A 13518-nucleotide genomic window follows, 5' to 3' on the forward strand; every position below is an offset into this window, starting at 1 on the left:
CCTGTGTAGAATGCTGTTGCTTACTTTTCCTTTGGTGTGGTTATACAAAAAATAGCCACAACATCACCTCTTTCTTCAAATATTTCCTTTCAAATCTGTATTTTTTAAGTGCCCTTTAATGCAGCTCACCTTGCAATGACTTCTTAGGCTTTTTTGAACTATACCTGCTCTGTATTCTTCCCTTGTTGCTTGAATTTTTTATTTTTTTGCACTAGTAACTTGAAAAGTTTGTAAACGTTTTCTGACATTACTTTTTTTTTTTTTTCCATTTTATATCCAACCCAGGGCATTTATTTGAAAGGAGTTGCTGCATTTCAGATTTGAGAGTTTGGTACTGATGTTTTTATGCCAGTGGTTTCTATATTATCCAGAGCTCCTGTCCTTGGTTTGGAGTTGTGTTTTTCATTCTGTCCGTGTTTACAGGGTTGGCCTATGTGCAGGGTTGGTAAAAGAAGTCTAAACTAGTCTTTCTTTCTTTTTTTTTTTTTTTCAAAGATTTATTTATTTGAAAGGCAGAGTTAGAGAGAAGGAGAAACAGATAGGGAAATCTTGGATTCGCTGGTTCATTCCCCAAATGTCTACAACAACCAGGGCTGAGCCAAGCTGAAGCTAGGAGCCAAGAACTTGGGTACAGGGGCCCAAGGACTTGGGCCATCTTCCACTGCTTTCCCAGGTGCTTTAACAGGGAGCTGGATCAGAAGTGGAGCAGCTGGGACTTGAACTGGCAGCCATATGGATGCTGGTGGCTCTGCAGGCCATGGTTTTAACCTGCTGTGCCACAGCACCAGCCCTAAACTTAATGCTTTGGATATCTTGTTAGTATTACTGTTTTGGCAGCTCCAAGAGTATCAACATTATGGTAAGTGATAGGAATACAGAGACACACTACTGTATTCTGCCCTTATGGAGTTTGTAAATCAGCAGAAAAGGCAGAAAACAATAAGTGAAGTACTTGGTGGTCTGCCTGTACAGGTAGAAATGCAGGATGCTGGTACTTTGTTTAGGCCAAAAGAGCTATACCTAGGGCTTGAGAAAGGCAGTGATTTCTGAGTGCTTGTGATGGGTTTTAAAGGAAGCCCAAAATGTCAAGTAGAGTGAAGAGTTTAAAAGGCATGGCTCTAAGAACAGACATACAAAGCTGGGAGAATCACAGGAATTGACGTGAATTTGCTTATCGGATGCCTTGCTTTGATGCTTGTACCCCAGCTACGTCCCAGAATCTTGGTTTTCTTTCTTCGTGGCCTTTATTCTGTTTATTTAAACTTTTACCTGAAAGTATATGAAGAGAATTCTAAACTGAGAGTTTATGTAGGGGTGGGCCTTAGGGAAGATAGAAAAGTAGGTGGTTTTTGTTTTCTACTGAAAGCTCTTTGGGGGCATGGAGTGTTGACTTCTGTAGCCTTGATATGTGACACATTGCCGGGAACATAGAATATAATTGGTACTTCTCTTACGAGGGGGGCACCTTTGCTGCTGCCCATATCCTCATGTCAGTACCTTCCTTCTTCCTTCTACAGCAACATTTACAATATGGCAGATGGGGGTAGGGGGGCGAAGTTAACAACTATAAAGGAATGACATCTCTGAGTTTTTGTTATGATTTATTGTATAAAATATTTGAAATGCTGATTTCCGTTCCATAATGTGTGTGTGTGTGCACGCACGTGCGCATCTGCATTGTACATTACTTACCATTAGGCAAAACCAGCATTCTGCAAAGATGTTGCTTATTTATCATGTGGCTTCCCACATCCTTAGATTATTGTTTATGTCCCTTAGATTGGGGAACTGATTTTTAAACAAGTCACCACATTGAGGTAAAATTTTTGCCTTATAAAAAATGCTCTTTGGGGGGGATAATGATTTTATAAAGGATCTACTGTACAATAGCTGGTTAGTTCAATGGAGGATTCTTTAGCATGCTGTAGTAGACTTTTGCCATTTGGGGTTGCCCGGTGTTTTTAAACATCCACTCTGCATTTTGATAATTTCTTATTTTATGGGACCCACTTTCCTAGAAAGCTTGTATCCACAGTCTCTCTTGCAGGTGGGATATAGGCTTGTGCCCTCAGTTTGGCCAGCAAGTAATGCAGAGTGAGGCTTGTATACAGAAGTGAGCACTGGGGGGGGACAGTCATGAGTAGTTGAATTGATGACCTGGTGTTGACAGAGGTGTTTGGTTTTAAAGGAATGACAATGGTAGGGCTTATGAAACTGAGTCCCAAGTGTTATTTATATGTGCTGATAGCTGGTAGTGTGTATGCTCGCTCTCTCTATATATAAATGTTAAATATATATAAATGTTAATATAAATATATAAATTATATTATACAAATTTTAATAATATAAATATATAGATGTTAATATTATAAATACATAAATTATATAATATAAATGTATATAAATGTTACTATTATAAACATATAAATTATATATTATATAAATGTTAATATATAAATATAAATGTTAAATTTATCTTGCTTTCTCTGATTGTCTGAGATTTGTGGTTAGATGTCTTACATTAAATTTGGAATATTTTCTGCCATTAACTATTCAAATATTTTCTGCCCCATTCTCTTCCCTTTCTGTGATGCCAGTTACCAATGTTAGAAGCCTTGATATTGTCCCATAGATTTTTGCTACATTCTCCCACCCTTCTCCCACTGTTCTCTCTGAGGGTTTTGGTTGCAGTAATTTATGTTGACATATTTTCAAGTTCATGGATTGTTTGCTTGACTGAATTGTCTACTGAATGCCCATTGAAAGCAGTCTCTATCTTAACTGTTTTTCATTTTTAGTACTTTCATTTTATTCTTTCTTAGAATTTCCATGTATCTGCTGAAATTACTCATCTGATTTTGTGTGTTCTCCTTTTGGCTTAGAGCTTAGAACTTAGAGTTTAGAGCTTAGAGCTTAGAGCTTAGAGCTAGATATTTCCAACATCTGTTTGATTCTGTGTCTGGTTCTGGTTCTGATAATGTCTTTGTCTTTTCTGAGTTTTTTTTTTGTTTACCTTTTTTTAGACCTTTTGACTTTTGTTGCAAGTCTGATTGAGATTGAGAGTCTTAATTTTATGTCTTTAAATGGGCAAGTCATTCCTTCTGCCAGCCCTTTAGTGAGGGGATTTGAATTAATATACTTAAGAGTTGGGCAAATGTTGAGCTGGTTACCAGGACAATGTCTGGTCCATTCAGAATTTCAGGTGTCACTGTGCCTTAGTGAGGATCTCTTTTTGTGTTAATTTCTCCTGTCTCCCACTAGTATCTGCTGTTGCTATTCTAGGAATGTGTTGTCCTGGAGGGGTATTGGCATGTGATCCCTGTTCTGATTTAGCCTGAGTTTTAGGCCTGAGTCCCAGGGCTGTGTACTCTTTCCCCCTCAGCCATGTTGTGGTGGGTTCAGCATGGAATCCCACCTGTTTTCCAGTAGTAGGTTCCGACCCTGCTGTGGGTTTTCAAGCAAGCAATAATCATTGTCTGTTCTGTACGCTCGAAAGCTTGTCTTCCACATGAAGACAGGGGAAAATTGTTAGGCAGGGCATCTCATCTGGCCATCAGGCAGAGCTGCTGCCTCATGCCCTGGGCACACATCACATTGCATCACAGTGCATCGCAGTGCATCACAGTGGGCACTGCTCAGGGCACTTCCTCACTGAGTGCCTTGTTAGGGGTTGGTGGAGGAAGATCTTATGAAAGGTTGGGGGTCTCCCCAGCGGTTTCCCTGCTGTCCCTTCAGTAAGCCACATCATTTTTCACCAGTTTATCAGCAAGTCTACCAGAATACTTCCTCTTGATGTCCAGTTGCAGTCTACCCCAAGTGAGCACGTGGCTGTCTTCTCTGTCCCAGCAGGTACTGTCTCTCCTTCGTTTTTGAGTCAACTTTGCTGTCTGTTGGTTTGAAAGAAAGTGATGAATTTGAAATTAGCCCAGTTCTTTTTCATTCTAAGGGGGGCGGCTATGCTTTTTCTAGCTCTTACTCTAAGGCTGAAGTCAGAAATATGGTCACTCTTAAATTTTAACACGCACATTTGCTAAGCTTAATTATTATTCTTATCCTAGATAAGCAGAATGGTTTACCTCTTAACCCTCAATTCCTCTTCCATGTTAATGTTATTTATGCATTAATTTTGCCTTGTTTAAGCTACCTTAAGCTTATAAAATAGTGAATACTCACCAACATGATTTTCAAGAAAAAGAATTTTTTTGACCACTGTTCATTTGCCCTAGTCTTGGTTCACTTTCCTTCTTTATAAAGAAGTAATTCTTTCAGTAAGGGCCTGACAATAGTAAACTTGGTGGTACTGAGAGGGTCATTGTTTTTTAAAGATTTATTTATTTATTTGAAAGGCAGAGTTACAGAGAGGCAGAAGCAGAGGCAGAGGCAGAGAGAAAGAGAGAGATGTCTTCCATCCGCTGGTTCCCTCTCCAGTTGGCTGCAATGGCTGGAGCTGTGCCAATCCGGAGCCAGGAGCTTCTTCCAGGTCTCCCACAAGGGTACAGGGGCCCAAGTACTTGGGCCATCCTCCACTGCACTCCCGGGCCATAGCAGAGAGCTGGACTGGAAGAGGAGCAACCGGGAGAGAATCCGGTGCCCCGACCGGGACTAGAACCCGGGGTGCCGGCTCCGCAGGCAGAGGATTAGCTAAGTGAGCCGCGGCGCTGACCATAAATAAAATCTTTAAAAAATTTAATGAAAATATGTATTCATTTTATTAGAGAGAGAGACAGAGACAGATGGAGAGAGATATGCCATCCACTAGTTCAAAAGTATGCAACAGCAATGGCTGGGCCATGCTGAATCCAGGAGGTGGGAATTCAATCCAGGTCTCCCACATGGGTGTCAGGGACCCAAGTACTTGAGCCATCATCTGCCTCCCAGGGTATGCATTAGCAAGTACCTAGATCAGAAGCAGAGTAACTAGGACTCAAATATGGCACTGCAGTATAGGACATGGGCATTTGAGAGACAGAGTTAGCAGGAATCTAGATTGGAATTGGAGGAGCCAGGACTCGAGCTGGCATTCTGGTTACAAGTGATGGCTTAACCTGCTGCATCACAACACTGGCACTGGCCAGTTAGCAGTAGTTCTTGAGGCATGAAATTTCCCACTCATCTTTCCTCCCTCCAAGTTTCTTGCTTGTTCCTTTGTGTAGCTTATAGTATTTGGCACTTTGGAAAATGTTTGCCTGTGCCTGAGTTCTGGATGCTCCTTTGGGTCTTTTTTTTTTTTTTTTTAAGGTTTATCCATTTATTTGAAAGACGGAGTTATAGAGGCAGAGAGAGAGAGAGGGGCAGACACACACACACACACACACACAGACACAGGTCTTCCATCCTCTTATTCACTCACCAAATGGCTGTAATGGCTGGAGCTGTGCTGATCCGAAGCCAGGAGCCAGGAGCTTCTTCCAGGTCTCCCATGAGGGTGCAGGGACCCAAGGACTTGGGCCATCTTCTACTGCTGTCCCAGGCCATAGCAGAGAGGATTGGAAGTGGAGCAGCTGGGACTCTGACCAGCGCCCATATGGGATGCTAGCAATGCAGGCAGTGGCTTCATCCAATACGCCATAGCACTGGCCCCTCCTTTGGGTCATTTTGCATATGTCTCTGATGGGACTATTTGGGTTCACTGCTTCTGGAGTTTCCACTCTACTCGCAGATGGGTCTGTGATACCCCAGGAGTAATGTGCATTTGGATTCTATATCTGTGTAGAGCAAAGACTTGGGTTTCCCCTTCTGCTTTGATTACTCTTTATAGACACAGCCCTGGGCTGGTGTGTATAGCTTCTGTTTTTTTCTTTTTCACCCAAGGACAGCCTCTTGGGTCTCAGCTTTCTGTTGATGTTTCACTTTAGCTTCCCATGTGCACACTGAGGCAGTAATCCTGGTTTCCTGGTCTTATCTATGATCATTTGAGTTTGCAGCCCTTCATTTAGAAGGCAGTAGTGAGCAGGTCTCTGACCTGTGAGCAATTTTTTTAAAAAGATTTATTTTATTTATTTGAAAGACAGAGCTACAGAGAGAGGTAGAGACAAAGAAGTCTTCCATCCGCTGGTTCACTCCCAAGATGGCCACAACGGCCGGAGTTGTGCCGATCCAAAGCCAGGAGCTGAGAGCCTCCTCGGGGTCTCCCACGCGGGTGCAGGGGCTCAAGGACTTGGGCCATCTTCCACTGCTATCCCAGGACATAGCAGAGAGCTGGATCGGAAGAGGAGCAGCCAGGACTAGAACCGGCACCCATATGGGATGCCGGCGCTTCAGGCCAGGGCTTTCACCCGCTGCGCTACAGCACTGGCCCTCTAATATGCTTTCTGTCTTTGCACTCCATCTGTTTCTCTTCTAGTCTTCTTTCTGTCTGATGGACAGGAAGTAGTTTCACAAGTTTAAGAACTTGAGTTAGTTATAACCACAAGCATCCTCTAGCTTGAACAGATTATTTGGAAAATTCTCATTTAGATGTTGATTTTGTAGCACACAGTTCGTGTTATCTGATAAGAACATTATTTTTAAAAATGGATTCGTTTCCCAGTTAGTCCTCAGAAATCTGTTCCTTCTGTAATGCAGTTGAGATCCGAGTAGACTTGAAACTCTTTGGGATTGTAATCAGTATATGGAGGCGATTTCTGTCCGGTGGTGCATGTAGACAGTCTTGATGAGAAGGGAGGGTGGCAGTTTCCAACCTGAATTGATGTCTTAGTCCATTTTCTGCTGCTGTAACACCGTCTCATAGGCTGGATAAAGTAAAAGAACAGAAATTTATTCAGCTCATGGTTCTGGAGGCGGGGAAGTCCAAGAACTTGGTGGCAGCATCTGTCGAGGGCCTTCGTGCTCCATTATCCCGTGGCTGAAGGACAAGTGAGCATGAGGGAGACAGAGAGGAAGTTGGGCCCAAGTCATCCTTTTTATCAGGAACCCACTCCTGTGACAGTAGCATTGATCCTTTCACGAGGGCTGAGCCCTTATGACTTAATCACCTCTTGGAGGTCCTACCTCTGGATGCTTTACAATGGCAGTCAACATTTCAACCTGGTTCCAGCTGGGACAGTCAAGCCACAGCAGTTTGTCTTGTCTTGTGGGACCTGCCGGCTGCCAGGCCCTGTTAGTTGTCACAAAACCTAACCACTGTGTTCAAAACTGCCACTAAATTACCACCAGTGCAACTCAGCACGTGACCTGGCCTCCACTCCACTGAGAACTGGTTTTCTTCATCTTTTGGCCCCATCTACAACTTTATCAGCCCTCCCTCCCCAGAGCTGCACTTTCCTCCTGTCTCAGAGGGCGAGATGCTTGTTCTGCTTTGGAGCCAGTCCCTCGCCAGGGGCTCTCAGCTTCCCTGCTGCTGCTTTGGCAGTCTTTTCCCGTCATGTTATTTCCCCCCTTTTTCCTCTGCTTGTTCCCAGGTATTCTCAAATGGGAGGGTGGAAAGGGGGATTCTGCCTCCTGGGGACATTTTGTTTTTCTCACTGCGGGGGTGGGGACAGGATTGGGGTGGTGGTGGTCATGTGTGTGCTGTTGTCATCTGGTGGGTGGAGGCCAGAGATGCTGGCAGACATGCCCAGGACAGTTTCCCACAACAAAGAATTATCTAGTCCATGACGTCAGTAGTACCGGGGTTGAGTAACCTTGCTGCAGCCTCGAAGTCTCACTTTCAAGTTCTTTTTCTCTTGATTCTGTTTTTTTTTTTTTTCCTTCGTCTTAGAAAACCTTTCCTGAACCACAAATCCACTTCTAACCTTTTTCTCCCCTTCTCACCTGAACTTCGGAAAGAGTGGTCTATCCATTTCTCCTTCACTTTTTAAACCTCAGCTATTGCTCTCTGGCTTCCATCCCCATCACTCCTTAAATGGCGTTTGCAGACTATGCTGCTTTTGCATGCAACCCCTTATATTGCCACATTTAGTGGATCCATTTCCTCCTAATTTTACTTGACATTTTTGTTGCACCTGACACTGTTAATCACTATCTCCTTGAAACAGTATATTCCCTTGTCATCCTTGTTCTCCGTGTCTTTCTCTTCTGTTTTTCCCTGTCTCCCTTGTGGGCTCTTATCGATCTGCTTGCTACACATTGCTGTTACCTGGGACTGACTTGTTGGCTGAGGGTTATCATAGGTCATTGTCTTCATAAAATATCTGTTACACAGAGTTTCAGTTCCACTTATATGCAGATGTTTTTCTAAATTTCTGAATTCTTCCTGGACTTTCCCCTGTAAGTTTTAAACTCAGTAACCTGCTGGAAATCTGTACTTGGATATTCCACAGGTACTTTACACTCAGCAAGTGTCATACGAAGGACATCATTCTTTCCTCAAACTTACTCCTCTTTTCTGTTTAAAAAAGGTTATTCATGGTTCCAACATCCACTCATCCTCCCAAGATAGGTTGTTGGGTCTTGTCCAGCTCCGATACATTATCTGCAGTTGCCAGTAGGATATAAAATATGTTCTTGGTCACACCACCGACCTGCTGGAAAGTCTGCATTGGTGCTCTTGGTAACAAAAGGAAGTCAGGAGAGAGACTGAACTCCTGTGTAGTGTTCAGCAGGCTCTCCTTGATTTGTTTTCTGCTTTCCTACTTCTCCAGCCTCACATCCTTTCTCTATCTGCCTCAAACACTGTGCTCCGAGATGTGTACCTCCCTCTAAAATTCTGTGGCAAACACGATGTCTTTGCTTATGCTATCTCTTTGCCTGGAATGCAGAATCTTTTTGTAGAGTGTGGGTCACTTGCCTTCCGAGTGGCGAGACTCCCCACCCTCCTGGGAGCTGCGGTGAATTGCACTTTGCCCCACTTCTCTGGCCTCAGCATTACTGAGGAGCATTCCTTGTCTGAATTGTCATTTTAAAGAGCCAGGCCTGGGAAATGCTGGCATTAGTCTTGCTGAAAGAAGGCATGGAAGGGCACCAGCAAAAGTGTTTCACAGCTTTTCAACTATGAAGCTTTCTACTGGCCGTTTCTTGTCTGCTACCTCCAGTTGTATCAGCTTTCAGGAATTCTTCTGGAAAAATGCCCCTTTTGAAAAATATATCTTTTGCCTACTAGAAGTTGTGGGTTCATCAGTTAAGTTGGTTTTTGTTATCTATTTCTTCTTCTTCTTCTTCTTTTTTTTTTTTTTTTTTTTTTAAGTCTTTTTAACTTCGAAAGAGATCTTTCATTTGCTGGTTCACTCCACAAATGGCCACAATGGTCTGAACTGGGTCAGACTGAAACCAAGAGCCTGGAACTCTATCCAGGACTCCCATGTGGGTCTTGGGCCATGCTTCATCGCTTTCCCGGTCATGGTAGCAGGGAGCCAGATCTGAAGCCGAGCAGCTGGGACTCCAGTCGGGCTCATATGGGATGCGTGTGTCACAGGCAGCAGCTTAACCTCTTGTGGCCCCCTCCATCGGGAGTTTTTAGTAGATATTTTTACTTATCTTCATTTCTCTCTTCTTTGATGCTGTTCCTTTAAATATTACAGACATATTTATTTCATTTATGAGAGAGAGAGAGAAAGGGAGAGAGAAAGAATAAGAATAAGAACCAATTGATCCTCCGTTTGCTAGTTCACTTCCCAACCACCTACAAGAGCCAAGACTGGGCCGGGCTGATGCTAGGAGTCCTCAACTCAGTCCAGGTCTCTGATGTGGGTGGCAGGAACCCAAGCACCCAAGCCATCACTATGGCCTCTCAGGGTGAGCACCGGCAGAAAGCTGCATCAGAAGTGGAATAGTCAGGACTTGAACTAGGCACTCTGTTAATAGTCATTTCCTCCTAACTTGCTTCACAGCTCCTTGGAATTTCTCACTGTTCTGTTTCCTGGGAGTACTTCCTAGATTCCTAGGATTTTTATCTTCTTTTGCTTATTTCATTGTGTTTTAGTATTGGAAGTAAGGTGTGTGTGTGTGTGTGGGTGGGTGGGTGGGTGTGTGGTTAGCTACTTTAAAGTAGAACTTCAGTGCTCTGTACTTCATGTGGTTTCCACTTTTATCTATTGTAGACATGACAGAGAGTGTCTTTTAAAGTAAATTCTGGTGTACATGACTGATTTTTTTTTTTTTTTAGGAACACTGGCTTTTATCCCCTTGAAAAACCTCTAAGGTGATGGTGGATGATTTGGGTGGGAGTGTGCCACACCTGCAAAGGGTATAAAAGAAACAGTGCTGACTGACTTGAAGAAAAAGTTGCCCACTACAAAATTTTCATTGTGTTGGTCAGTGTGACCAGATGGTTTTTAATTATTATTTTTGTTGGATGGAACTTGTACGATGGAACACTTACAAGATTCATTTATTAACCCTTTATATTTTTCTCTTTCCATTTTCTTTATATGTTAATAAGTTAGTTTTTTTTTCTTCCTTAATACCCTTTTGAGGGATTTCCTTAATTCTTCCAACATGAAATAAGCAAATCTGCCAAATATAAGATGAGTTACTCATTTTTCTAAGCTTAGATTTTTTTATAACCTGATTCTAGGAAAATGAAAACCCACTCCTGGTTTTTTGGATTAATAATACATACCTTATAAGGTAACTATGAAAATTAAATTAAATCACATAGGTCCAATACAGTACTTGGTGCTTAATAGCAGTAAATATTAGTTCCTTTTGTTCATTCTTTTTTGCTTTGCCAGATTATTAAAGTAACTACAGTACTCCATACCTTAGAGAGAGGGGGAAAAAAAATCACATGTATTTACTGAACCCTTGTTAAATGAAGGGCAGCATGCCAAATATGTTGAAGGATACCAAGATGTTTAAGGCTGTTTCCTTCCTGTCCAAGGATAAACATTAGCTTACTATGTATGTGTGGTTTTGTTTTGTTTTGTTTTTTACATTTCTAGGCCTTTTTTTTAAACATACTGTTTTGAAAACCTTTCAGTCTTTGAACTGTGTTATTTTATTTGAGCACAGAACACTTTAAAGGTTAGTTTGCCACATTTAATCCAATACATCTCTATGAGAGTAGTTATTAGCTCCATTTTGTAGCTGGGGGCCCTGAAGGGTGATCTGCCCAGCTTCTGGCAGGGGTAAAAATAGGATATATTGGGATATAGAAGAATGCAAACCATTGTATTTCCAGTCTCAGTAGGTGCTGAATAAATATTTGTTGAATGAATGAATAATTTTTATTTACTGACTTGTTAAACCCATTCTTCTTTTCTGTCTCTACTTCTTCCTGTTTTACTCTATATTTTACCTGGTAAAAATAAGCATTAAAATGGCTAGTAGGGGGGATATTGGAAGAGAAAATATTGGAGGATATTCAGTAGTTGATAGGGAGGAAGTTGCAAGAGAAATACCTACACTCTTTTTGTCATAATGTAAAAAGGCTTTGAGGAAAGATTTGTGTACTGAAACTGATTATATTTGCCAACTTAACTTTTTGCTCTGGTTCTGATTGTTCTTAAAACCACCTTTCTGGTTTCTGTAACAGCTACAAGAGGCTTCTTAAGTTTGGGGATGGGGTTAATGATTCAGTTTATTATACTGTTAATGATGACTGTGCTGTTAATACATATTTCATTTTTTAAAAAATTTTTATTTATTTGAAAGGCAGAGTTTTAGAGAGAGAGAGATTGATACTGATCAATCTTTGCTGGTTCATTCCCCAAATGGCTGCAGTGGCTGGAGCTGTGCCAGTCTGAAACCAGGGAAACCAGGAGCCAGGAGCTTCTTCTGGGTCTCCCATGTGGGTCCAGGGACCTAAGTTCTTGGACTATCCTCTGCTGCTTTCTCAGGCACATTAGCAGGGAGCTGGATCAGAAGTAGAACAGTCAGGACTTGAAGCTACATCTGTATGAGATGCTGGCATTGCAAATGGTAGCTTTACCCGCTATGCCATAACACCAGCCCCAGTAGATTTTTCATTTTAATCTTTAGCAAAGTAAGAAAACTTAGTAATTGTAATTAGGCTCCAAGATTTGAGGGAAAAGCTTTTTAGATGGATGAATTAGCAAATATACAACCTTTAGTTGAATAAGTGGTAACTATTTCAGTTTACTGTATTTAGCTTTTTGTTGTTGGCTTATCTTAGTGAATTAAGAGCTCTTAGCAAAAATGATAAGACTGCTTATAGGATTGGAGGTGAGATGTTTTTGAACTCATTGTAGAGAATAAGTATTGTCAACACATTAGCACATCCCTTTCTTAAACACTGAATACAGTGTTTAGTATTAAGCTTGCTAAATTTACTTCTTTTTTTACAAGTTTTATCCTTATATTTGTTCTTCACATTTTTGGTTATCCCAGTTCATTTTTCTACTCCTGATATATTCAGTGAGACTTATGAATAAGTATTGTCTTGTAAAATAATCTGATTGTTAATTTTTGTCTTTGAAGGGCTGAGAAAAACCTTTGATTCCAGCCTTGACACTTCTTCCTTGCATCTTCGAGGGACAAGGTATTTATCAGGAGCTGTGTTCATATCGTTAGAAACACTGCTGAGATCCAGTGTGGTAACATAAGAATGCCTGACATCATGCTTGTGCTGTGTATGTGCTGCATACACAGTTCTAAGGGGTGCAGTTGATGCATTGAGGATGTCCGAGTGTGTCATAGGAGCTGAATATGGGAGTTCTTGGAGCCTTTCTGTTGGGGTTTGAATTCCAGTTTTATTTCTCACTGGCATGGTGACTTGGGCAAGTTATTTGATTTCATGGGTAGACTCCTCATTCATAAAAGGAGCTTTCTGGTAGTAAGAGCCATTCTTGTGAGTATTAAGTAAATAATTATATAAATAAGAACATTTAGAACAGTGCTTAGTACACAGTGTTATATGTTATAGCTGTTATTATTTTATCACATTTGAAAATCTTCTATGCCACCAGATTTTAAAATTTGAAGTATTTTGTTCTATTGGATTTTTTTTCATCTTTTAGGATTTTAATGTCCATAGGGGCAGAGTCTAATCTGTTTTGTTCACTGCTGTGTTTCTAGCATCTGGTATAATGACTAGCACAGAATACTCATTCAGTAAATATTTGTAGAATGGTTGAGTAAATGATGAATGTTCCCTTTTCCTTGAATTGTGTTTGCTGATATTCTGGTACAAGTGGGTTTTTTATTGTTATGCCACTGAAAAAAAATTGTAGTGTACCTTGTGATAAGTTTCTAAAATTTGCAGACTAAACTCCAAATTTCTTAGTTTTGCATTGAAAAACCTATGGAATCTTACCATACTCAAGTTTTAAGTTTCTTCTTTTTTAGAACATGTGATTTTGACAAGATATACCTTTTCTGTCTTTTAGCTCAAATATATGATTCTCAGGGTTGTGAGTTCACTGGGGTATTGTGATGGCCAGTCAGTGAAATGGTAAATATGAAAGCACTTTGGAAAATGTTATAATGTTATCAATATCATTTACAATAATCCTTTAGTGTTTTTAAACAAATTTTGTTGGAATGCTCCCTCTTCTTTTTGCTCGCACCATTTCATGTAAGCCCATCCATCTAGATCACATTCTGTCTCCTTTGTGAAACAACCTCTCCAAGTCTGAAACACTCCCTTTCTTTGAACATTTATAGCCATTTTGATTTGTG

At 41.1% G+C, this 13518-nt stretch overlaps 1 protein-coding gene across 11 annotated transcripts in view; it reads left to right on the forward strand.

Moving 5' to 3' along the window:
* The window catches only part of CDKL5 (cyclin dependent kinase like 5), a 221712-nt gene that overhangs the window by 15060 nt on the left and 193134 nt on the right, over positions 1-13518 (forward strand). Inside the window, exons 2-3 of one of the 11 annotated variants that reach the window (XM_089324159.1) lie at positions 10043-10078; positions 12319-12379. The exons of 9 other annotated variants lie outside the window; for them this stretch is intronic. The gene's annotated coding sequence lies outside the window, so the exon portion shown is untranslated. The remainder of the gene's footprint in view (positions 1-10042; positions 10079-12318; positions 12380-13518) is intronic. One more of the 11 variants, XM_051826953.3, reaches the window with a different exon arrangement.

This window comes from Oryctolagus cuniculus, chromosome X (assembly GCF_051225735.1).
Source record: "Oryctolagus cuniculus isolate XC-2025 breed Fujian yellow rabbit chromosome X, ASM5122573v1, whole genome shotgun sequence".
NCBI lineage: Eukaryota > Metazoa > Chordata > Mammalia > Lagomorpha > Leporidae > Oryctolagus > Oryctolagus cuniculus.